Genomic DNA, 25,164 nt, shown 5'->3' with positions numbered 1-25,164 from the left:
CCCACTGTCACAGGACAGAGAGTAGAGAGCACCAGTTCCCATTATCACAGGACAGAGAGTGGAGAGCACCAGTTCAAACTGTCACAGGACAGAGAGTGGAGAGCACCAGTTCCCACTGTCACAGGACAGAGAGTGGAGAGCACCAGTTCAAACTGTCACAGGACAGAGAGTGGAGAGCACCAATTCCCACTGTCACAGGACAGAGAGTAGAGAGCACCAGTTCCCATTATCACAGGACAGAGAGTGGAGAGCACCAATTCCCACTGTCACAGGACAGAGAGTAGAGAGCACCAGTTCCAACTGTCACAGGACAGAGAGTGGAGAGCACCAGTTCCAACTGTCACAGGACAGAGAGTGGAGAGCACCAGTTCCCACTGTCACAGGGCGGGAGAGTGGAGAGCACCAGTTCCCACTGTCACAGGACAGAGAGTGGAGAGCACCAGTTCCAACTGTCACAGGAGAGAGAGTGGAGAGCACCAGTTCAAACTGTCACAGGACAGAGAGTGGAGAGCACCAGTTCAAACTGTCACAGGACAGAAGTGGAGAGCACCAGTTCAAACTGTCAGAGGACAGAGAGTGGAGAGCATCAGTTCCAACTGTCACAGGACAGAGAGTGGAGAGCACCAGTTCCAACTGTCAAAGGACAGAGAGTGGAGAGCACCAGTTAAAACTGTCACAGGACAGAGAGTGGAGATCACCAGTTCCCACTGTCACAGGACAGAGTGTGGAGAGCACCAGTTCCCACTGTCACAGGACAGAGAGTGGAGAGCACCAGTTCCAACTGTCACAGGACAGAGAGTGGAGAGCACCAGTTCCAACTGTCACAGGACAGAGAGTGGAGAGCACCAGTTCCAACTGTCACAGGACAGAGAGTGGAGAGCACCAGTTCCCACTGTCACAGGACGGGAGAGTGGAGAGCACCAGTTCAAACTGTCACAGGACAGAGAGTGGAGAGCACCAGTTCCAACTGTCACAGGACAGAGAGTGGAGAGCACCAGTTCCAACTGTCACAGGACAGAGAGTGGAGAGCACCAGTTCCCACTGTCACAGGAGAGAGAGTGGAGAGCACCAGGTCAAACTGTCACAGGACAGAGAGTGGAGAGCACCAGTTCCAACTATCACAGGACAGAGAGTGGAGAGCATCAGTTCCAACTGTCACAGGACAGAGAGTGGAGAGCACCAGCTCCCACTGTCACAGGACAGAGAGTGGAGAGCACCAGTTCCCACTGTCACAGGACGGGAGAGTGGAGAGCACCAGTTCCAACTGTCACAGGACAGAGAGTGGAGAGCACCAGTTCCAACTGTCACAGGACAGAGAGTGGAGAGCACCAGTTCCCACTGTCACAGGACAGAGAGTGGAGAGCACCAATTCCCACTGTCACAGGACAGAGATTAGAGAGCACCAGTTCCCATTATCACAGGACAGAGAGTGGAGAGCACCAGTTCCAACTGTCACAGGACAGAGAGTGGAGAGCACCAGTTCAAACTTTCACAGGACCGAGAGTGGAGAGCACCAGTTCCAACTGTCACAGGACAGAGAGTGGAGAGCACCAGTTCCAATTGTCACAGGACAGAGAGTGGAGAGCACCAGTTCCCACTGTCACAGGACAGAGAGTGGAGAGCACCAGTTCAAACTGTCACAGGACGGGAGAGTGGAGAGCACCAGTTCCCACTGTCACAGGACAGAGAGTGGAGAGCACCAGTTCAAACTGTCACAGGACAGAGAGTGGAGAGCACCAGTTCAAAATCTCACAGGACAGAGAGTGGAGAGCACCAGTTCCAATTGTCACAGGACAGAGAGTGGAGAGCACCAGTTCCCACTGTCACAGGACAGAGAGTGGAGAGCACCAGTTCCCACTGTCACAGGACAGAGAGTGGAGAGCACCAGTTCAAACTGTCACAGGACGGGAGAGTGGAGAGCACCAGTTCCCACTGTCACAGGACAGAGAGTGGAGAGCACCAGTTCTCACTGTCACAGGACAGAGAGTGGAGAGCACCAGTTCAAACTGTCACAGGACAGAGAGTGGAGAGCACCAGTTCCAACTGTCACAGGACAGAGAGTGGAGAGCACCAGTTCAAAATCTCACAGGACAGAGAGTGGAGAGCACCAGTTCCAATTGTCACAGGACAGAGAGTGGAGAGCACCAGTTCCCACTGTCACAGGACAGAGAGTGGAGAGCACCAGTTCAAACTGTCACAGGACGGGAGAGTGGAGAGCACCAGTTCCAACTGTCACAGGACAGAGAGAGGAGAGCACCAGTTCCAACTGTCACAGGACAGAGAGAGGAGAGCACCAGTTCCAACTGTCACAGGAGAGAGAGTGGAGAGCACCAGTTCCAACTGTCACAGGACAGAGAGAGGAGAGCACCAGTTCCAACTGTCACAGGACAGAGAGAGGAGAGCACCAGTTCCAACTGAAACAGGAGAGAGAGTGGAGAGCATCAGTTCCAACTGTCACAGGACAGAGAGTGGAGAGCACCAGTTCCAACTGTCACAGGACAGAGAGTGGAGAGCACCAGTTCCCACTGTCACAGGACAGAGAGTGGAGAGCACCAGTTCCCACTGTCACAGGACAGAGAGTGGAGAGCACCAGTTCCAAATTTCACAGGAGAGAGAGTGGAGAGCACCAGTTCAAACTGTCACAGGACAGAGAGTGGAGAGCACCAATTCCAACTGTCACAGGACGGGAGAGTGGAGAGCACCAGTTCCCACTGTCACAGGACAGAGAGTGGAGAGTACCAGTTCCCACTGTCACAGGACGGGAGAGTGGAGAGCACCAGTTCCAACTGTCACAGGAGAGAGAGTGGAGAGCACCAGTTCCAACTGTCACAGGACAGAGAGTGGAGAGCACCAGTTCCAACTGTCACAGGAGAGAGAGTGGAGACCAACAGTTCAAACTGTCACAGGACAGAGAGTGGAGAGCACCAGTTCCAACTGTCACAGGAGAGAGAGTGGAGAGCACCAGTTCAAACTGTCACAGGACAGAGAGTGGAGAGCACCAGTTCCAACTGTCACAGGACAGAGAGTGGAGAGCACCAGTTCCAACTGTCACAGGACAGAGAGTGGAGAGCACCAGTTCCAACTGTCACAGGACAGAGAGTGGAGAGCACCAGTTCCCACTGTCACAGGATGGGAGAGTGGAGAGCACCAGTTCCCACTGTCACAGGACAGAGAGTGGAGAGCACCAGTTCCAACTGTCACAGGACAGAGAGTGGAGAGCACCAGTTCCAACTGTCACAGGACAGAGAGTGGAGAGCACCAGTTCCCACTGTCACAGGAGAGAGAGTGGAGAGCACCAGTTTAAACTGTCACAGGACAGAGAGTGGAGAGCACCAGTTCCAATTGTCACAGGACAGAGAGTGGAGAGCACCAGTTCAAACTGTCACAGGACAGAGAGTGGAGAGCACCAGTTCCAATTGTCACAGGACAGAGAGTGGAGAGCACCAGTTCCCACTGTCACAGGACAGAGAGTGGAGAGCACCAGTTCCAACTGTCACAGGACAGAGAGTGGAGAGCACCAGTTCAAACTTTCACAGGACCGAGAATGGAGAGCACCAGTTCCAACTGTCACAGGACGGGAGAGTGGAGAGCACCAGTTCCCACTGTCACAGGACAGAGAGTGGAGAGCACAAGTTCCCACTGTCACAGGACAGAGAGTGGAGAGCACCAGTTCAAACTGTCACAGGACGGGAGAGTGGAGAGCACCAGTTCCAACTGTCACAGGACAGAGAGAGGAGAGCACCAGTTCCAACTGTCACAGGACAGAGAGAGGAGAGCACCAGTTCCAACTGTCACAGGAGAGAGAGTGGAGAGCACCAGTTCCAACTGTCACAGGACAGAGAGAGGAGAGCACCAGTTCCAACTGTCACAGGACAGAGAGAGGAGAGCACCAGTTCCAACTGTCACAGGAGAGAGAGTGGAGAGCACCAGTTCCAACTGTCACAGGAGAGAAAGTGGAGAGCACCAGTTCAAACTGTCACAGGACGGGAGAGTGGAGAGCACCAGTTCCAACTGTCACAGGACAGAGAGTGGAGATCACCAGTTCCAACTGTCACAGGACAGAGAGTGGAGAGCACCAGTTCCAACTGTCACAGGACGGGAGAGTGGAGAGCACCAGTTCCAACTGTCACACGACAGAGAGTGGAGAGCACCAATTCCCACTGTCACAGGACAGAGAGTGGAGAGCACCAGTTTAAACTGTCACAGGACAGAGATTGGAGAGCACCAGTTCCAACTGTCACAGGACAGAGAGTGGAGAGCACCAGTTCCCACTGTCACAGGAGAGAGAGTGGAGAGCACCTGGTCAAACTGTCACAGGACAGAGAGTGGAGAGTACCAGTTCCAACTATCACAGGACAGAGAGTGGAGAGCACCAGTTCCAACTGTCACAGGACGGGAGAGTGGAGAGCACCAGTTCCAACTGTCACAGGACAGAGAGTGGAGAGCACCAGTTCAAACTGTCACAGGACAGAGAGTGGAGAGCACCAGTTCCCACTGTCACAGGACAGAGAGTGGAGAGCACCAGTTCAAACTGTCACAGGACAGAGAGTGGAGAGCACCAATTCCCACTGTCACAGGACAGAGAGTAGAGAGCACCAGTTCCCATTATCACAGGACAGAGAGTGGAGAGCACCAGTTCAAACTGTCACAGGACAGAGAGTGGAGAGCACCAGTTCCCACTGTCACAGGACAGAGAGTGGAGAGCACCAGTTCAAACTGTCACAGGACAGAGAGTGGAGAGCACCAATTCCCACTGTCACAGGACAGAGAGTAGAGAGCACCAGTTCCCATTATCACAGGACAGAGAGTGGAGAGCACCAATTCCCACTGTCACAGGACAGAGAGTAGAGAGCACCAGTTCCAACTGTCACAGGACAGAGAGTGGAGAGCACCAGTTCCAACTGTCACAGGACAGAGAGTGGAGAGCACCAGTTCCCACTGTCACAGGGCGGGAGAGTGGAGAGCACCAGTTCCCACTGTCACAGGACAGAGAGTGGAGAGCACCAGTTCCAACTGTCACAGGAGAGAGAGTGGAGAGCACCAGTTCAAACTGTCACAGGACAGAGAGTGGAGAGCACCAGTTCAAACTGTCACAGGACAGAAGTGGAGAGCACCAGTTCAAACTGTCAGAGGACAGAGAGTGGAGAGCATCAGTTCCAACTGTCACAGGACAGAGAGTGGAGAGCACCAGTTCAAACTGTCACAGGACGGGAGAGTGGAGAGCACCAGTTCAAACTGTCACAGGACAGAGATTGGAGAGCACCAGTTCCAACTGTCACAGGACAGAGAGTGGAGAGCACCAGTTCCCACTGTCACAGGAGAGAGAGTGGAGAGCACCTGGTCAAACTGTCACAGGACAGAGAGTGGAGAGTACCAGTTCCAACTATCACAGGACAGAGAGTGGAGAGCACCAGTTCCAACTGTCACAGGACGGGAGAGTGGAGAGCACCAGTTCCAACTGTCACAGGACAGAGAGTGGAGAGCACCAGTTCAAACTGTCACAGGACAGAGAGTGGAGAGCACCAATTCCCACTGTCACAGGACAGAGAGTAGAGAGCACCAGTTCCCATTATCACAGGACAGAGAGTGGAGAGCACCAGTTCAAACTGTCACAGGACAGAGAGTGGAGAGCACCAGTTCCCACTGTCACAGGACAGAGAGTGGAGAGCACCAGTTCAAACTGTCACAGGACAGAGAGTGGAGAGCACCAATTCCCACTGTCACAGGACAGAGAGTAGAGAGCACCAGTTCCCATTATCACAGGACAGAGAGTGGAGAGCACCAATTCCCACTGTCACAGGACAGAGAGTAGAGAGCACCAGTTCCAACTGTCACAGGACAGAGAGTGGAGAGCACCAGTTCCAACTGTCACAGGACAGAGAGTGGAGAGCACCAGTTCCCACTGTCACAGGGCGGGAGAGTGGAGAGCACCAGTTCCCACTGTCACAGGACAGAGAGTGGAGAGCACCAGTTCCAACTGTCACAGGAGAGAGAGTGGAGAGCACCAGTTCAAACTGTCACAGGACAGAGAGTGGAGAGCACCAGTTCAAACTGTCACAGGACAGAAGTGGAGAGCACCAGTTCAAACTGTCAGAGGACAGAGAGTGGAGAGCACCAGTTCCAACTGTCACAGGACAGAGAGTGGAGAGCACCAGTTCAAACTGTCACAGGACGGGAGAGTGGAGAGCACCAGTTCAAACTGTCACAGGACAGAGAGTGGAGAGCACCAGTTCCAACTGTCACAGGACAGAGAGTGGAGAGCACCAGTTCCAACTGTCACAGGACAGAGAGTGGAGAGCATCAGTTCAAACTGTCACAGGACAGAGAGTGGAGAGCACCAGTTCCAACTGTCACAGGACGGGAGAGTGGAGAGCATCAGTTCAAACTGTCACAGGACAGAGAGTGGAGAGCACTAGTTCCAACTGCCACAGTACAGAGAGTGGAGAGCACCAGTTCTAACTGTGACACGACGGGAGAGTGGAGAGCACCAGTTCCCACTGTCACAGGACAGAGAGTGGAGAGCACCAGTTCCAACTGTCACAGGACAGAGAGTGGAGAGCACCAGTTCCAACTGTCACAGGACAGGAGAGTGGAGAGCACCAGTTCCAATTGTCACAGGACAGAGAGTGGAGAGCACCAGTTCCAACTGTCACAGGACGGGAGAGTGGAGAGCATCAGTTCAAACTGTCACAGGACAGAGAGTGGAGAGCACTAGTTCCAACTGCCACAGTACAGAGAGTGGAGAGCACCAGTTCAAACTGTGACACGACGGGAGAGTGGAGAGCACCAGTTCCCACTGTCACAGGACAGAGAGTGGAGAGCACCAGTTCCAACTGTCACAGGACAGAGAGTGGAGAGCACCAGTTCCAACTGTCACAGGACAGGAGAGTGGAGAGCACCAGTTCCAATTGTCACAGGACAGAGAGTGGAGAGCACCAGTTCCCACTGTCACAGGACAGAGAGTGGAGAGCACCAGTTCAAACTGTCACAGGACAGAGAGTGGAGAGCACCAGTTCCAACTGTCACAGGACAGAGAGTGGAGAGCACCAGTTCCCACTGTCACAGGACAGGAGAGTGGAGAGCACCAGTTCCAACTGTCAAAGGACAGAGAGTCTAGAGCACCAGTTAAAACTGTCACAGGACAGAGAGTGGAGATCACCAGTTCCCACTGTCACAGGACAGAGAGTGGAGAGCACCAGTTCCCACTGTCACAGGATAGAGAGTGGAGAGCACCAGTTCCAACTGTCACAGGACAGAGAGTGGAGAGCACCAGTTCCAACTGTCACAGGACAGAGAGTGGAGAGCACCAGTTCCAACTGTCACAGGACAGAGAGTGGAGAGCACCAGTTCCCACTGTCACAGGACGGGAGAGTGGAGAGCACCAGTTCCCACTGTCACAGGACAGAGAGTGGAGAGCACCAGTTCCAACTGTCACAGGACAGAGAGTGGAGAGCACCAGTTCCCACTGTCACAGGAGAGAGAGTGGAGAGCACCAGGTCAAACTGTCACAGGACAGAGAGTGGAGAGCACCAGTTCCCACTGTCACAGGAGAGAGAGTGGAGAGCACCAGGTCAAACTGTCACAGGACAGAGAGTGGAGAGCACCAGTTCCAACTATCATAGGACAGAGAGTGGAGAGCACCAGTTCCAACTGTCACAGGACAGAGAGTGGAGAGCACCAGTTCAAACTGTCACAGGACAGAGAGTGGAGAGCACCAGTTCCCACTGTCACAGGACAGAGAGTGGAGAGCACCAATTCCCACTGTCACAGGACAGAGAGTAGAGAGCACCAGTTCCCATTATCACAGGACAGAGAGTGGAGAGCACCAGTTCCAACTGTCACAGGACAGAGAGTGGAGAGCACCAGTTCAAACTGTCACAGGACAGAGAGTGGAGAGCACCAGTTCCCACTGTCACAGGACAGAGAGTGGAGAGCACCAGTTCAAACTGTCACAGGACAGAGAGTGGAGAGCACCAATTCCCACTGTCACAGGACAGAGAGTAGAGAGCACCAGTTCCCATTATCACAGGACAGAGAGTGGAGAGCACCAATTCCCACTGTCACAGGACAGAGAGTAGAGAGCACCAGTTCCAACTGTCACAGGACAGAGAGTGGAGAGCACCAGTTCCAACTGTCACAGGACAGAGAGTGGAGAGCACCAGTTCCCACTGTCACAGGGCGGGAGAGTGGAGAGCACCAGTTCCCACTGTCACAGGACAGAGAGTGGAGAGCACCAGTTCCAACTGTCACAGGAGAGAGAGTGGAGAGCACCAGTTCAAACTGTCACAGGACAGAGAGTGGAGAGCACCAGTTCAAACTGTCACAGGACAGAAGTGGAGAGCACCAGTTCAAACTGTCAGAGGACAGAGAGTGGAGAGCACCAGTTCCAACTGTCACAGGACAGAGAGTGGAGAGCACCAGTTCAAACTGTCACAGGACGGGAGAGTGGAGAGCACCAGTTCAAACTGTCACAGGACAGAGAGTGGAGAGCACCAGTTCCAACTGTCACAGGACAGAGAGTGGAGAGCACCAGTTCCAACTGTCACAGGACAGAGAGTGGAGAGCATCAGTTCAAACTGTCACAGGACAGAGAGTGGAGAGCACCAGTTCCAACTGTCACAGGACGGGAGAGTGGAGAGCATCAGTTCAAACTGTCACAGGACAGAGAGTGGAGAGCTCTAGTTCCAACTGCCACAGTACAGAGAGTGGAGAGCACCAGTTCTAACTGTGACACGACGGGAGAGTGGAGAGCACCAGTTCCCACTGTCACAGGACAGAGAGTGGAGAGCACCAGTTCCAACTGTCACAGGACAGAGAGTGGAGAGCACCAGTTCCAACTGTCACAGGACAGGAGAGTGGAGAGCACCAGTTCCAATTGTCACAGGACAGAGAGTGGAGAGCACCAGTTCCAACTGTCACAGGACGGGAGAGTGGAGAGCATCAGTTCAAACTGTCACAGGACAGAGAGTGGAGAGCACTAGTTCCAACTGCCACAGTACAGAGAGTGGAGAGCACCAGTTCAAACTGTGACACGACGGGAGAGTGGAGAGCACCAGTTCCCACTGTCACAGGACAGAGAGTGGAGAGCACCAGTTCCAACTGTCACAGGACAGAGAGTGGAGAGCACCAGTTCCAACTGTCACAGGACAGGAGAGTGGAGAGCACCAGTTCCAATTGTCACAGGACAGAGAGTGGAGAGCACCAGTTCCCACTGTCACAGGACAGAGAGTGGAGAGCACCAGTTCAAACTGTCACAGGACAGAGAGTGGAGAGCACCAGTTCCAACTGTCACAGGACAGAGAGTGGAGAGCACCAGTTCCCACTGTCACAGGACAGGAGAGTGGAGAGCACCAGTTCCAACTGTCAAAGGACAGAGAGTCTAGAGCACCAGTTAAAACTGTCACAGGACAGAGAGTGGAGATCACCAGTTCCCACTGTCACAGGACAGAGAGTGGAGAGCACCAGTTCCCACTGTCACAGGATAGAGAGTGGAGAGCACCAGTTCCAACTGTCACAGGACAGAGAGTGGAGAGCACCAGTTCCAACTGTCACAGGACAGAGAGTGGAGAGCACCAGTTCCAACTGTCACAGGACAGAGAGTGGAGAGCACCAGTTCCCACTGTCACAGGACGGGAGAGTGGAGAGGACCAGTTCCCACTGTCACAGGACAGAGAGTGGAGAGCACCAGTTCCAACTGTCACAGGACAGAGAGTGGAGAGCACCAGTTCCCACTGTCACAGGAGAGAGAGTGGAGAGCACCAGGTCAAACTGTCACAGGACAGAGAGTGGAGAGCACCAGTTCCCACTGTCACAGGAGAGAGAGTGGAGAGCACCAGGTCAAACTGTCACAGGACAGAGAGTGGAGAGCACCAGTTCCAACTATCATAGGACAGAGAGTGGAGAGCACCAGTTCCAACTGTCACAGGACAGAGAGTGGAGAGCACCAGTTCAAACTGTCACAGGACAGAGAGTGGAGAGCACCAGTTCCCACTGTCACAGGACAGAGAGTGGAGAGCACCAATTCCCACTGTCACAGGACAGAGAGTAGAGAGCACCAGTTCCCATTATCACAGGACAGAGAGTGGAGAGCACCAGTTCCAACTGTCACAGGACAGAGAGTGGAGAGCACCAGTTCCAACTGTCACAGGACAGAGAGTGGAGAGCACCAGTTCCCACTGTCACAGGACAGAGAGTGGAGAGCACCAGTTCCAACTGTCACAGGAGAGAGAGTGGAGAGCACCAGTTCAAACTGTCACAGGACAGAGAGTGGAGAGCACCAGTTCAAACTCTCACAGGACAGAAGTGGAGAGCACCAGTTCAAACTGTCAGAGGACAGAGAGTGGAGAGCACCAGTTCCAACTGTCACAGGACAGAGAGTGGAGAGCACCAGTTCAAACTGTCACAGGACGGGAGAGTGGAGAGCACCAGTTCAAACTGTCACAGGACAGAGAGTGGAGAGCACCAGTTCCAACTGTCACAGGACAGAGAGTGGAGAGCACCAGTTCCAACTGTCACAGGACAGAGAGTGGAGAGCATCAGTTCAAACTGTCACAGGACAGAGAGAGGAGAGCACCAGTTCCAACTGTCACAGGACGGGAGAGTGGAGAGCATCAGTTCAAACTGTCACAGGACAGAGAGTGGAGAGCACCAGTTCCAACTGTCACAGTAAGGAGAGTGGAGAGCACCAGTTCAAACTGTGACACGACGGGAGAGTGGAGAGCACCAGTTCCCACTGTCACAGGACAGAGAGTGGAGAGCACCAGTTCCAACTGTCACAGGACAGAGAGTGGAGAGCACCAGTTCAAACTGTCACAGGACAGAGAGTGGAGAGCACCAGTTCCCACTGTCACAGGACAGGAGAGTGGAGAGCACCAGTTCCAATGTCACAGGACAGAGAGTGGAGAGCACCAGTTCCAACTGTCACAGGACAGAGAGTGGAGAGCACCAGTTCAAATTGTCACAGGACGGGAGAGTGGAGAGCACCAGTTCAAACTGTCACAGGACAGAGAGTGGAGAGCACCAGTTCAAACTGTCACAGGACAGAGAGTGGAGAGCACCAGTTCAAACTATCACAGGAGAGAGAGTGGAGAGCTCCAGTTCCAACTGTCACAGGACAGATAGTGGAGAGCACCAGTTCCAACTGTTACAGGACAGAGAGTGGAGAGCACCAGTTCCCACTTTCACAGGACAGAGAGTGGAGAGCACCAGTTCCAACTGTCACAGGACAGAGAGTGGAGAGCACCAGTTCCCACTGTCACAGGACGGGAGAATGGAGAGCACCAGTTCCCACTGTCACAGGACAGAGAGTGGAGAGCACCAGTTCCAACTGTCACAGGACAGAGAGTGGAGAGCACCAGTTCCAACTGTCACAGGACAGAGAGTGGATAGCACCAGTTCCGACTGTCACAGGACAGAGGGTGGAGAGCATCAGTTCCCACTGTCACAGGACAGAGAGTGGAGAGCACCAGTTCCCACTGTCACAGGACGGGAGAATGGAGAGCACCAGTTCCCACTGTCACAGGACGGGAGAGTGGAGAGCACCAGTTGCCACTGTCACAGGACAGAGAATGGAGAGCACCATTTCTTACTTTCACAGGACGGAGAGTGGAGAGCACCAGTTCCCACTGTCACAGGACAGAGAGTGGAGAGCACCAGTTCCAACTGTCACAGGATGAGAGAGTGGAGAGCACCAGTTCCCACTGTCACAGGACAGAGAGTGGACAGCACCAGTTCCAACTGTCACAGGACAGAGAGTGGAGAGCACCAGTTCCTACTGTCACAGGATGGAGAGTGGAGAGCAGCAGTTCCCACTGTCACAGGACAGAGAGTGGAGAGCACCAGTTACAACTGTCACAGGACAGAGAATGGAGAGCACCAGTTCCCACTGTCACAGGACGGGAGAGTGGACAGCACCAGTTCCAACTGTCACAGGAGAGAGAGTGGAGAGCACCAGTTCAAACTGTCACAGGACAGAGAGTGGAGAGCACCAGTTCCCACTGTCACAGGAGAGAGAGTGGAGAGCACCAGTTGCAACTGTCACAGGAGAGAGAGTGGAGAGCACCAGTTCCAACTGTCACAGGACAGAGAGTGGAGAGCACCAGTTCAAATTGTCACAGGACGGGAGAGTGGAGAGCACCAGTTCAAACTATCACAGGACAGAGAGTGGAGAGCACCAGTTCAAACTGTCACAGGACAGAGAGTGGAGAGCACCAGTTCAAACTATCACAGGAGAGAGAGTGGAGAGCACCAGTTCCAACTGTCACAGGAGAGAGAGTGGAGAGCACCAGTTCCCACTGTCACAGGACAGAGAGTGGAGAGCACCAGTTCCAACTGTCACAGGACAGAGAGTGGAGAGCACCATTTCCCACTGTCACAGGACGCGAGAGTGGAGAGCACCAGTTCAAACTGTCACAGGACAGAGAGTGGAGAGCACCAGTTCAAACTGTCACAGGACAGAGAGTGGAGAGCACCAGTTCAAACTGTCACAGGACAGAGAGTGGAGAGCACCAGTTCCCACTGTCACAGGAGAGAGAGTGGAGAGCACCAGTTCCCACTGTCACAGGACGGGAGAATGGAGAGCACCAGTTCCCACTGTCACAGGACGGGAGAGTGGAGAGCACCAGTTCCAACTGTCACAGGATGGAGAGTGGAGAGCACCAGTTTCCACTGTCACAGGACAGAGAGTGGAGAGCACCAGCTCTCACTGTCACAAGACTGGAGAGTGGAGCGCACCAGTACCAACTGTCACAGGACAGAGAGTGGAGAGCACCAGTTCCAACTGTCACAGGACAGAGAATGGAGAGCACCAGTTCCCACTGTCACAGGACAGGAGAGTGGAGAGCACCAGTTCAAACTGTCACAGGACAGAGAATGGAGAGCACCAGTTCAAACTGTCACAGGACAGAGAGTGGAGAGCACCAGTTCCCACTGTCACAGGACGGGAGAATGGAGAGCACCAGTTCCTGCTGTCACAGGACGGGAGAGTGGAGAGCACCAGTTCCCACTGTCACAGGACGGGAGAATGGAGAGCACCAGTTCCCACTGTCACAGGACGGGAGAGTGGAGAGCACCAGTTCCCACTGTCATAAGACGGGAGAATGGAGAGCACCAGTTCCCACTGTCACAGGAGGGGAGAGTGGAGAGCACCAGTTCCCACTCTCACAGGACAGAGATTGGAGAGCAGCAGTTCAAACTGTCAGAGGACAGAGAGTGGAGAGCACCAGTTCAAACTATCACAGGAGAGAGAGTGGAGAGCATCAGTTCCAACTGTCACAGGACAGAGAGTGGAGAGCACCAGTTCCCACTCTCACAGGACAGAGAGTGGAGAGCACCAGTTCAAACTGTCACAGGAGAGAGAGTGGAGAGCACCAGTTCAAACTGTCACAGGACGGGAGAGTGGAGAGCACCAGTTCAAACTGTCACAGGAGAGAGAATGGAGAGCACCAGTTCCCACTGTCACAGGACGGGAGAGTGGAGTGCACCAGTTCAAACTATCACAGGACGGGAGAGTGGAGAGCACCAGTTCAAACTGTCACAGGAGAGAGAGTGGAGAGCACCAGTTCCAACTGTCACAGGACAGAGAGTGGAGAGCACCAGTTCCCACTGTCACAGGACGGGAGAGTGGAGAGCACCAGTTCAAACTATCACAGGAGAGAGAGTGGAGAGCACCAGCTCTCACTGTCACAAGACTGGAGAGTGGAGCGCACCAGTACCAACTGTCACAGGACAGAGAGTGGAGAGCACCAGTTCCAACTGTCACAGGACAGAGAGTGGAGAGCACCAGTTCAAACTATCACAGGAGAGAGAGTGGAGAGCACCAGTTCCAACTGTCACAGGACAGAGAGTGGAGAGCACCAGTTCCCACTGTCACAGGACAGAGAGTGGAGAGCACCAGTTCAAACTGTCACAAGACAGAGAGTGGAGAGCACCAGTTCCCACTGTCACAGGACGGGAGAGTGGAGAGCACCAGTTCAAACTGTCACAGGACAGAGATTGGAGAGCACCAGTTCAAACTGTCACAGTACGGGAGAGTAGAGAGCACCAGTTCAAACTGTCACAGGACAGAGAGTGGAGAGCACCAGTTCAAACTGTCACAGTACGGGAGAGTAGAGAGCACCAGTTCAAACTGTCACAGGAAGGGAGAGTGGAGAGCACCAGTTCCAACTTTCACAGGACAGAGAGTGGAGAGCACCAGTTCCCACTGTCACAGGACGGGAGAGTGGAGAGCACCAGTTCAAACGGTCACAGGACAGAGAGTGGAGAGCACCAGTTCCCACTGTCACAGGACAGAGAGTGGACAGCACCAGTTCAAACTGTCACAAGACAGATTGGAGAGCACCAGTTCCCACTGTCACAGGACAGAGAGTGGAGAGCACCAGTTCAAACTGTCACAGGACAGAGAGTGGAGAGCACCAGTTCAAACTGTCACAGGACAGAGATTAGAGAGCACCAGTTCCCACTGTCACAGGACAGGAGAGTGGAGAGCACCAGTTCCAATGTCACAGGACAGAGAGTGGAGAGCACCAGTTCAAACTGTCACAGGACAGAGAGTGGAGAGCACCATTTCAAACTGTCACAGGAGAGAGAGTGGAGAGCACCAGTTCCCACTGTCACAGGACAGAGAGTGGAGAGCACCAGTTCAAACTGTCACAGGACAGAGAGTGGAGACCACCAGTTCCCACTGTCACAGGACAGAGAGTGGAGAGCACCAGTTCAAACTGTCACAGGACAGAGAGTGGAGAGCACCAGTTCCCACTGTCACAGGACAGAGAGTGGAGAGCACCATTTCCAACTGTCACAGGACAGAGATTGGAGAGCACCAGTTCAAACTGTCACAGGACTGAGAGTGGAGAGCACCAGTTCAAACTTTCACAGGAGAGAGAGTGGAGAGCACCAGTTCAAACTGTCACAGGACAGAGAGTGGAGAGCACCAGTTCAAACTGTCACAGGACAGAGAGTGGAGAGCACCAGTTCCCACTGTCACGGGACAGAGAGTGGAGAGCACCAGTTCCCACTGTCACAGGACAGAGAGTGGAGAGCACCAGTTCCCACTGTCACAGGACAGAGAGTGGAGAGCACCAGTTCCAACTGTCACAGGAGAGAGAGTGGAGAGCACCAGTTCCCACTGTCATAGGAGAGAGAGTGGAGAGCACCAGTTCCCACTGTCACTGGAGAGAGAGTGGAGAGCACCAGTTCAAACTGTCACAGGACAGAGAGTGGAGAGCACCAGTTCAAACTGTCACAGGACAGAGAGTGGAGAGCACCAGTTCAAACTGTCACAGGACAGAGAGTGGAGAGCACCAGTTCCAACTGTCACAGGACAGAGAGTGGAGAGCACCAGTTAAACTGTCACAGGACAGAGAGTGGAGAGCACCAGTTCCAACTGTCACAGGACAGAGTGGAGAGCACCAGTTCCCACTGTCACAGGACGGGAGAGTGGAGAGCACCAGTTCCCACTGTCACAGGACAGAGAGTGGAGAGCACCAGTTCAAACTATCACAGGAGAGAGAGTGGAGAGCACCAGTTCCAACTGTCACAGGACAGAGAGTGGAGAGCACCAGTTCCCACTGTCACAGGAGAAAGAGTGGAGAGCACCAGTTCCCACTGTCACAGGAGAGAGAGTGGAGAGCACCAGTTCCAACTGTCCCAGGACAGAGAGTGGAGAGCACCAGTTCAAACTGTCACAGGCCAGTGAGTGGAGAGCACCAGTTCCAACTGTGACAAGACAGAGAGTGGAGAGCACCAGTTCCCACTGTCAGAGGACAGAGAGTGGAGTGCACCAGTTCCTACTGTCACAGGACGGGAGAGTGGAGAGCAGCAGTTCAAACTGTCACAGGACAGAGAGTGGAGAGCACCAGTTCCCACTGTCACAGGACGGGAGAGTGGAGAGCACCAGTTCCAACTGTCACAGGACAGAGAGTGGAGAGCACCAGTTCCCACTGTCACAGGACAGAGAGTGAAGAGCACCAGTTCCAACTATCACATGAGAGAGAGTGGAGAGCACCAGTTCCAACTGTCACAGGACAGAGAGTGGAGAGCTCCATTTCAAACTGTCACAGGTCAGAGAGTGGAGAGCACCAGTTCAAACTGTCACAAGACAGAGAGTGGAGAGCACCAGTTCCCACTGTCACAGGACAGAGAGTGGAGAGCACCAGTTCCAACTGTCACAGGACAGAGAGTGGAGAGCACCAGTTCCCACTGTCACAGGACGGGAGAGTGGTGAGCACCAGTTCCAACTGTCACAGGACAGAGAGTGGAGAGCACCAGTTCCCACTGTCACAGGACGGGAGAGTGGAGAGCACCAGTTCCAACTGTCACAGGACGGGAGAGTGGAGAGCACCAGTTCAAACTGTCACAGGACGGGAGAGTGGAGAGCACCAGTTCCCACTGTCACAGGACAGAGAGTGGAGAGCACCAGTTCCCACTGTCACAGGACAGAGAGTGGAGAGCACCAGTTCCCACTGTCACAGGAGAAAGAGTGGAGAGCACCAGTTCCCACTGTCACAGGAGAGAGAGTGGAGAGCACCAGTTCCAACTGTCCCAGGACAGAGAGTGGAGAGCACCAGTTCAAACTGTCACAGGCCAGTGAGTGGAGAGCACCAGTTCCAACTGTCACAAGACAGAGAGTGGAGAGCACCAGTTCCCACTGTCAGAGGACAGAGAGTGGAGTGCACCAGTTCCTACTGTCACAGGACGGGAGAGTGGAGAGCAGCAGTTCAAACTGTCACAGGACAGAGAGTGGAGAGCACCAGTTCCCACTGTCACAGGACGGGAGAGTGGAGAGCACCAGTTCCAACTGTCACAGGACAGAGAGTGGAGAGCACCAGTTCCCACTGTCACAGGACAGAGAGTGAAGAGCACCAGTTCCAACTATCACATGAGAGAGAGTGGAGAGCACCAGTTCCAACTGTCACAGGACAGAGAGTGGAGAGCACCATTTCAAACTGTCACAGGTCAGAGAGTGGAGAGCACCAGTTCAAACTGTCACAACACAGAGAGTGGAGAGCACCAGTTCCCACTGTCACAGGACAGAGAGTGGAGAGCACCAGTTCCAACTGTCACAGGACAGAGAGTGGAGAGCACCATTTCAAACTGTCACAGGACAGAGAGTGGAGAGCACCAGTTCCCACTGTCACAGGACGGGAGAGTGGAGAGCACCAGTTCCAACTGTCACAGGACGGGAGAGTGGAGAGCACCAGTTCAAACTGTCACAGGACGGGAGAGTGGAGAGCACCAGTTCCCACTGTCACAGGACAGAGAGTGGAGAGCACCAGTTCCCACTGTCACAGGACAGAGAGTGGAGAGCACCAGTTCCAATTGTCACAGGACAGAGAGTGGAGAGCACCAGTTCCCACTGTCACAGGACGGGAGAGTGGAGAGCACCAGTTCCAAATGTCTGCTGGGATCCTGGCCACGGTTTCTGCTGAACAATTTCTTGTGGCAAAAGCTTCTACCCACTTTGTAAACTGGTCTATTATAACTAGGCAGTATGTCTTCCCCTTGTTGCTGAGTAACGGTCCAGTAAAATCTATCTGCAAGTTTTTCCAGGGTCCTCTCGGTCGGGGCTGATGTCCCATTCTGACCTTTACTTTCCCCCCCGGGTTGTATTTTGCGCATATCATGCACCTTCTACAGTGGTCCTCTATATCTCTACCCATTTCCTCCCACCACCAGTATCTGGACATCGAGCTTATCATGTTGGTTCTACCTATATGGACATATCCGTGGTATAAATTTAATAGGCTCTCCTGGATGCATTCCGGGGCCACCACATTCCCATCTTTCCTCCATATCCTGTCGGTCCCTTGTTGGGCCCCTCTCTGCTTCCACCCCTCCTTTTCCTGTGGAGTGGCTTCTCCCTGTACCTTAAGCATGTTTACTTCCTCAGGCCCGATTGTACATGCTCCAACTTGGGCTTCCCCGGCCAGTGTACCTGTCTCCGCCACCCGCTTGGCTGCTTCATCTGCCCATGCATCTCCCTGTTGATGTTGATCGCACACTCCTGAGGTAGGAGGGAGGCTTCCACTAATTTTTTTAACAATCCCATCATGTTTAATATAAATGTTTACTCTTTTTTTCCTAGCTAGCCTCAGAGCCTCAGTGAGAGCCACTAATTCAGCCACTTGAGCTGATTGACCCCCTTCTAACCCTACTTCCCTTTTGGCCTGTCCGCTATCTACCACGGCCAATCCTGTCTGTGGTGTCCCATATAGTGCCGAGACACATCTACATATAGATCCATGTCTGCCTCTTCAAGCGGAGTTTCACTTGCCTGACTACTTCCCTCGTCTTCTCCTGCTGGGCTGCACTGATGCTCCTTTCCCTCCGTAATGATCCATCCTGCAGGGCTGTTACAGTTGTCTTTTATTGTGCCTCCCCGTTGCGGGGGGAGGGGGGGGAGGTAAAAGCATTGCTTCACACCTTGTCCGTCGTGCTTCGGATACCGTTTTTAGCCTTCCTGTGTTAAGTAATTCTACTAAGATATGCTGGGTATGTGTCCCAACATTACTGTGCCATTGTCCTATGCCTGTCCCCATGTAATGACCTTTACTGTGCTGGGCATAGATGTGGAAGGACCTATTCTGGTCGGATAATCCCAGAGCTGCAGAACTTGTGAGAGCTGGTTTTAACCTTACAACCACAATTTCCTGTTCTCGGCATTTCTGCAGTAGTTGAATAGCCCTAGTACCTGCCTGACCGCTTTCACGGTTCCTGGCTTGGGCATTGATTGAATTGCTTCCTTTCTGTCCTTAGGCATTTGTCATGTATCCTAGATGTTACTTCGCTCCTTCCCACCTGCACCTTTCTAGGATTTATTTTTAATCCTGCGCTCTGTAGAGCTCCTAGCATAGTAGTTGAAGCTAGTTCGTGTTGTTGTTCTATGCTGGAGGCAATAAGGATATCATCCACATACTGCAAAAGGGTGCTCCCTTCTTTGCCTGTTGAGGGCTTCACCTTCCTGTGCCTCCTCCCTTATTGCAGCTAAAACATATCAAGGGAGCTGCCTGGGGGTGTGTCTCCTCCCCTTTCGCCTCTGCGGCTAACGTAACTGCTGTTATTTTAGCTATCTTCTCCCGTTGTTCTGACTGTAATTCCTCTACGTGTTCTGTCCACTCCAAAGTTTCATTATCTTATGATGCGCTTCTTCTAGTCCGTCTTTAAACATTTTCAAGAATGCTGCATCATTTTTTTCGGGGTCATCGGCCCCAGAGTGATCTTTGTATCCAATCCACTTTCGTTCCCCGTACTCCCTTACCCTTTTGAGTCACATTCAGTATTCTACTCCAATTGGTTCTAATTGATCCCCAGCATCCTTCCATTCCGTATTTGAGGAATTCCAATCTTTTAATTTTTGCTAGATCCGCTCTTCCCTTATTCTGCATTCCCCATTGGGTACCTCTGATGTTGTTTGTGCCAATTTATCAGCCCCATTTTGGCTTTTACCAGATTGTGAATGTCTGCTAAGGTTAGGTTTTGGGCGTCTAGCAGTTCTTCCAGCTTTTGCCAGAATTCTGCATTCCTACTATTTGCTTTAGGGGTTGGTAACTCATTCAATAGAATTTGTCTCTCCTGTGGGCTGAGGGCTATCTCCTGTATGGTAATCTGAGCTGCTCTATGTCCGCTGGAAGGAATGGTGGTAGTGCGTATTGATGCCACTGATATGTAGCCATTAGCATGTGCCAGGGGCCACTCAATTCCGCACTCGTTATCCCTGTCTGGTTTACTGTTAGGTTGGGTTTGTGGATTACACTTACCCACCGTGGGGTACATCAGCTCTATTGCCGTAGGTGATGGTGCTATGGCTGCATACTGCACTATCCATTTGGTCCCATCTTTATCTCTTCCAGCTTATCTTAACTTCTAACTCTTGAATTTGCTTTGTTTGAGTATCTACCTGTCCTCTATAGCAGGCGAGTATTATTACATAGGCTTTCTTCGTTTTATTTTTATTATGACTATCCCACCATTTCCTCTGTCTGTCAGGTGAGTCTTCTGGCTGCTATCCTTGCTTTTTCATTTCTTTTATTAAGAAACCCAAGTTAATAATGTCCAGTATAAAACAGCTGTCAATGGAAAGGGTTAACTCCTTTACAGGATTGTAAGAAGACCTGACGTCATTACATGACTTCGCATAATCATCCGAAATTTTTTCCCAAGTCTTTATGCCTTCAAAGCTTGCTTAGAAATTAGAAAGCCATTAAAACAGCAGAAATCATTAGTAAAGCTGTCATAATTAGCTTTAAATAAAACCTGCTCATCGGGAAAGACAGTATTTTAGATTAAACTCCAATTTTTCTAAACTTCCAAATCAAATACTTGCCAAAGATTTTTTAATTGATTTAAAACGAGACCACACATTTTTAATAGCTATTTTGTTTACTGAAATCCAATTTTCACACAAGCTATATACATTCCAGCATTTTATTTTTTTACAGTTCCATTCACTGAGCAAATCTTGTGTTTTATTTCTCTCGGCACAAAATCTAAACTTCCCTGCCAGTTCCATCTTTTTTTAAAAGCATAGTCCTCTCAGCAACATTTTCTAATACATTCCAGCTTTTTTTCTTCCTTTGCTGAGTTCGCATAACTTAGATCTTTTCCCCCTTTTGAATCCAACTTCATAATATTTTGGTGACCTTCCTCCAGTCCATACTTAAACATCTTTGTGTCTCTTTCTCGGCACAAAGCTGCAGCTTCTATGTCGGGTTTAACTCGTAACTTTTTATTATTTTCACATTTTGAAATAAAGCCGAGATTTCACTGTGGCCATTTATGAAAATTGGGCTGTCATTGATTAATTACCCCTAATCAAACCAATATCTTTTTCACAGCCAATATCAATTAGTATTTAGTAAGTTACGTCTTTTTCGATCGCAAACACATTTTTTTCCCAATTAGACGTTCAATTTGTTTCCTTTTTAGCAGCTGTAGCTTCAAGGTCGCGTCTTTATCTTTTGATAAAAACAAGCTGTCCTTTGTGAATGCAATGTTTTCTTCCAGCATTTTTCTTTTTTCATCTTTTCCCTGTTAGCACTTATACGAGGGACCCTTTTGGTCCATATCTCAGAGACCACCCTTGGTCTTCATTTTATCCCACTGGCCAGTTTTCCTAAACATCCTGGGGTCCCACCCCCCTTTTTAGGTTGTATTCCTTCTTTTTCAGGCAATACACCTATCCCCAACCTTGGTTTTCGTCCTTCCGTGGTTCACTATAACTTTTATTCCACAAATGATTTCCTTCTAGTTCTATATACAGATTACCTCCTTCCCCATCAATGCTACAGCTGCAGGTGGTACAAAACATACTCACTGCCATTCAGCTGTCACATCATCCAGGTCAGAGGGTCTGTATCCTGTTCGTGATGCCAAATGTAGGGGTAAAAAGCAGGCTTCTCTCCCTCGGGTTGGATTAACTGATATAGTTAATCGACACCTCGCCCGTCTGTTGGGGCAAAAGGAAGGCTTCTCTTCCTTAGGGTGGATTAACTAATATAGTTAATCGACATCTCGCCCAGCTCCCACTGTATAACAACCACGGAAGTAAACAGACGAAACCTCAGGTTTACCGGCTTTATTTCGAGCAATGCACGGGAAGGTTCAGTCTAAACCTTGGAAATACAAGAGTTTTCAAGTATAATTTATACAGGTTTTGGAGAGGAGCAACCCTCCTGCAAAATCATCAATAGGTCAATTGCTATCAGCGGAGTTACATTGATTTGTCGACTCTTATCAGACTGGCTCTGAATGGTATATACAACTGTCCATCTCCCATCATTGTGTTTGTTATATATGTAAACCTGTAATTACCATGTCCAACCACCAGAGGGCTTATCCCCTGGAGTCGGAAGGGATCCCACACTCCCTTGGGAGCACCTGTATATAAGGAGGCCTCACAGGCTGAAGAGGCACTCTGAGATCTGTAATAAAAGACTACGGTCACAATTACTTTGAGCTTGCAGTATCTAGTCTGAATCCAAGACATAACAACTGGAGATGAGATACAGATGACGAACCCCAACACAATAATGCAGAGAACTGTGGGCATCCTGGAGAAATTTTCGGAGGGAGATGATTGGGAAACCTTCGTGGAGTGACTTGACCAATACTTTGTGGCCAACGAGCTGGAAGGAGAAGGGAACATTGCCAAATGAAGTGCGATTCTCCTCACCAGTTGCGGGCACCAATGTATGGCCTCATGAAAAACCTGCTCGCTCCAGCAAAACCCACAGACAAGTCGTACGATGAGTTGTGCATACTGGTCCGGGAGCATCTAAACCCGAAGGAAAGCGTTCGGATGGCAAGGTATCGATTCCACACGTACAAGAGACCTGAAGGCCAGGAAGTGGCGAGCTACGTCGCCGAGCTAAAGTGCCTTGCAGGACATTGCGAATTTGAAGGAAACTTGGAGCATATCCTCAGGGACTTCTTTGTACTTGGCGTTGACCATGAAGTAATACTTCACAAACTTTTGACTGTAGAGACCCCAACCTTGAGTAAAGCCATAGTGATAGCCCAGGCGTTTATCTCCACCAGTGACCATACCAAACAAATTTCCCAGCACACTAATGTTGCTGCAAGTACTGTGAACAAAGTAACATTGTTTTTGAATCAAAATGTACATGGCAAGGCTTACACGCCTATAGCTGCATGTCAGCAGATGACTCAGAGTCCGCCATCAAGGGTGGTGAATACAAGGCAATTAACACCTTGTTGGTGCTGCGGGGGTGATCATCGATTCCATTCATGCCGCTTCAAAGGATACATTTTCAAGGGCTGTGGGACACCTCCAACGTATGTGCAGGCGAGCTGCAAGCCCTGCTGATCCTGCAAGCCACCATGTTGCAGAGGAGGACAGGTCCACAGTGGATCATGACGAACCAGAGCCTCAGACCGAGGAGGCAGAGGTATATGGGGTGCACACATTTACCACAAAATGTCCCCCGATAATGCTGAAAGTTGAATTAAATGGACGCCCGGTGTCCATGGAGCTGGACACGGGTGCAAGCCAGTCCATAATGAGTAAAAAGACTTTTGATAAGTTGTGGTGCAACAAGGCTTTAAGACCAGTCATGGCTCCCATTCATACTAAACTTAGAATGTACCATAAAGGTCTCCTACGATGGAGCGGTGCACGATTTACCACTCTGGGTGGTACCGGGCGATGGCCCCACGCTGTTCGGCAGGAGCTGGCTGGGAAAGATATGCTGGAACTGGGACAACGTCCAAGCGCTTTCATCCATCGACGACACCTCATGTGCCCAGATCCTAAGCAAGTTCCCCTCACTGTTCGAACCAGGCATCGGGAAGTTCCAAGGAGCAAATGTGCTATCCATTTGATTCCAGGGGCGCGACCCATCCATCACAAGCCGAGAGTGGTACCTAACATGATGAGAGAGAGGGTGGAGATCGAGCTGGACAGGCTGCAATGAGAGGGCATTATTTCGCCGATCGAATTCAATGAGTGGGCCAGTCCGATTGTTCCAGTCCTCAAGGGAGACGGCACCGTCAGAATCTGTGGCGATTACAAAGTATCTATCAATCGTTTCTCACTGCAGAATCAATACCCGCTACCAAAGACAGATGACCAATTTGCGACGCTGGCGGGAAGGAAAATGTTCACGAAGCTGGACTTGACTGCGGCCTACATGACGCAGGAGCTGAAGGAATCTTCGAAAGGCCTCAGCTGCATCAACACGCACAAAGATCTTTTCGTTTACAACAGATGCCGCGGCGATATTCCAGAGGAACATGGGAAGCTTGCTGAAGTCGGCCCTGCGCACTGTGGTCTTCCAGGACAACATCTTGGTTATAGGTCGGGACACTGTCGAGCACCTGCAGAACCTGGAGGAGGTTCTTATTCGGCTTAATCTTGTGGGGCTCACGCTAAAACGCTCAAAATGCCTAAAGTGGAGTTCCTGGGGAGAAGTATTGCGGCTGATGGCGTCAGGCCCACCGATTCGAAGACAGAGGCAATCAAAAATGCACCAAGATCACAGAACATGATGGAGTTGTGGTCATTTTTAGGACTCCTGAACTATTTTGGTAACTTCTTACCAGGTCTAAGCACATTGTTAGAACCGCTGCACTCTTTACTGCATAAAGGAGATGAATGGGTATGGGTAAAAGCCAAGAAAATGCCTTTGAGAAAGTTAGGAAGCTGTTTTGTTCAAACAAATTGCTTGTGTTGTACGATCCATGTAAACGTTTGGTACTAGCATTTGAGGCGTCGTCGTACGGGGTCGGGTGTGTATTGCAACAAGCTAATGAATTTGGGAAATTGCAACCAGTTGCTTATGCATCCAGAAGTCTGTCTAAGGTCGAGAGGATCGAAAAAGAACCGTTAGCATGTGTTTACGGGGTAAAGAAAATGCATCAATATCTGTTCGGGCGCAAATTTGAATTGGAAACCGAACATAAGCCACTTATATCCCTCTTTTCTGAAAGTAAGGAGATAAATACGAATGCATCAGCCCGCATCCAAAGATGGGCGTTCAAGTTTTTTTTTTTAATTCGTTGCCAATCCTTCCAATTCTTTGTCAAATCACAAACGCCAGAGGTCACCCTGCACACATCAAGGATCACTCTGCGCCAACGCTCCTAGCCAAAAGGCCCAGAGCCACTGCACCGTTCCTGGAAGTACTGCAATACCAGGTTCGTGCCATGGAGGTGGATGGGTCAGGCCCCCCACACACCTCCGTGGAGGTGGATGGGTCAAGCCACCCCACCCACCTCCTATTTCCAAAAAGCATAGGAGAACCACCTTCCTGATCCAGGGAGAACCACTTTGGGGTCATGGTTACTCCCCTGTCAGGTCAGTTACGCATGATCTTAGCCAAAAGGCCGAGATGGTGGGCGTTCAAGTTGTCTGCATACAACTACGCCATCCGCCACAGGCTAGGCACAGAAAACTGTGCCGATGCTCTCAGTAGGCTGCCATTGCCCACCACAGGGGTGGAGATGGCACAGCCTGCAGATTTAGTTATGATAATGGAAGCATTCGAGAGTGAGCAATCACCTGTTACCGCCCGACAGATTAGAACCTGGATGAACCAGGACCCCTTACTGTCCTTAGTAAAAAAACTATGTGCTCCACGGGTGTTGGTCTAGTGTCCCATTAGAGATGCAGGAAGAAATAAAGCCATACCAGCGGCGCAAAAATGAAAT

At 51.3% G+C, this 25,164-nt stretch overlaps 1 pseudogene; it reads right to left on the bottom strand.

Moving 5' to 3' along the window:
* Positions 1-24,614: 24,614 nt before the first annotated feature.
* On the bottom strand, positions 24,615-24,852 carry LOC139279696 (U2 spliceosomal RNA; annotated as a pseudogene).
* Between the last annotated feature and the right edge of the window lie 312 nt (positions 24,853-25,164).

Source organism: Pristiophorus japonicus, chromosome 1, assembly GCF_044704955.1.
Source record: "Pristiophorus japonicus isolate sPriJap1 chromosome 1, sPriJap1.hap1, whole genome shotgun sequence".
Classification (NCBI taxonomy): domain Eukaryota; kingdom Metazoa; phylum Chordata; class Chondrichthyes; family Pristiophoridae; genus Pristiophorus; species Pristiophorus japonicus.
Note: the sequence above shows the minus strand (reverse complement) of the source record. Positions and strands in the feature narration are given on the sequence as shown.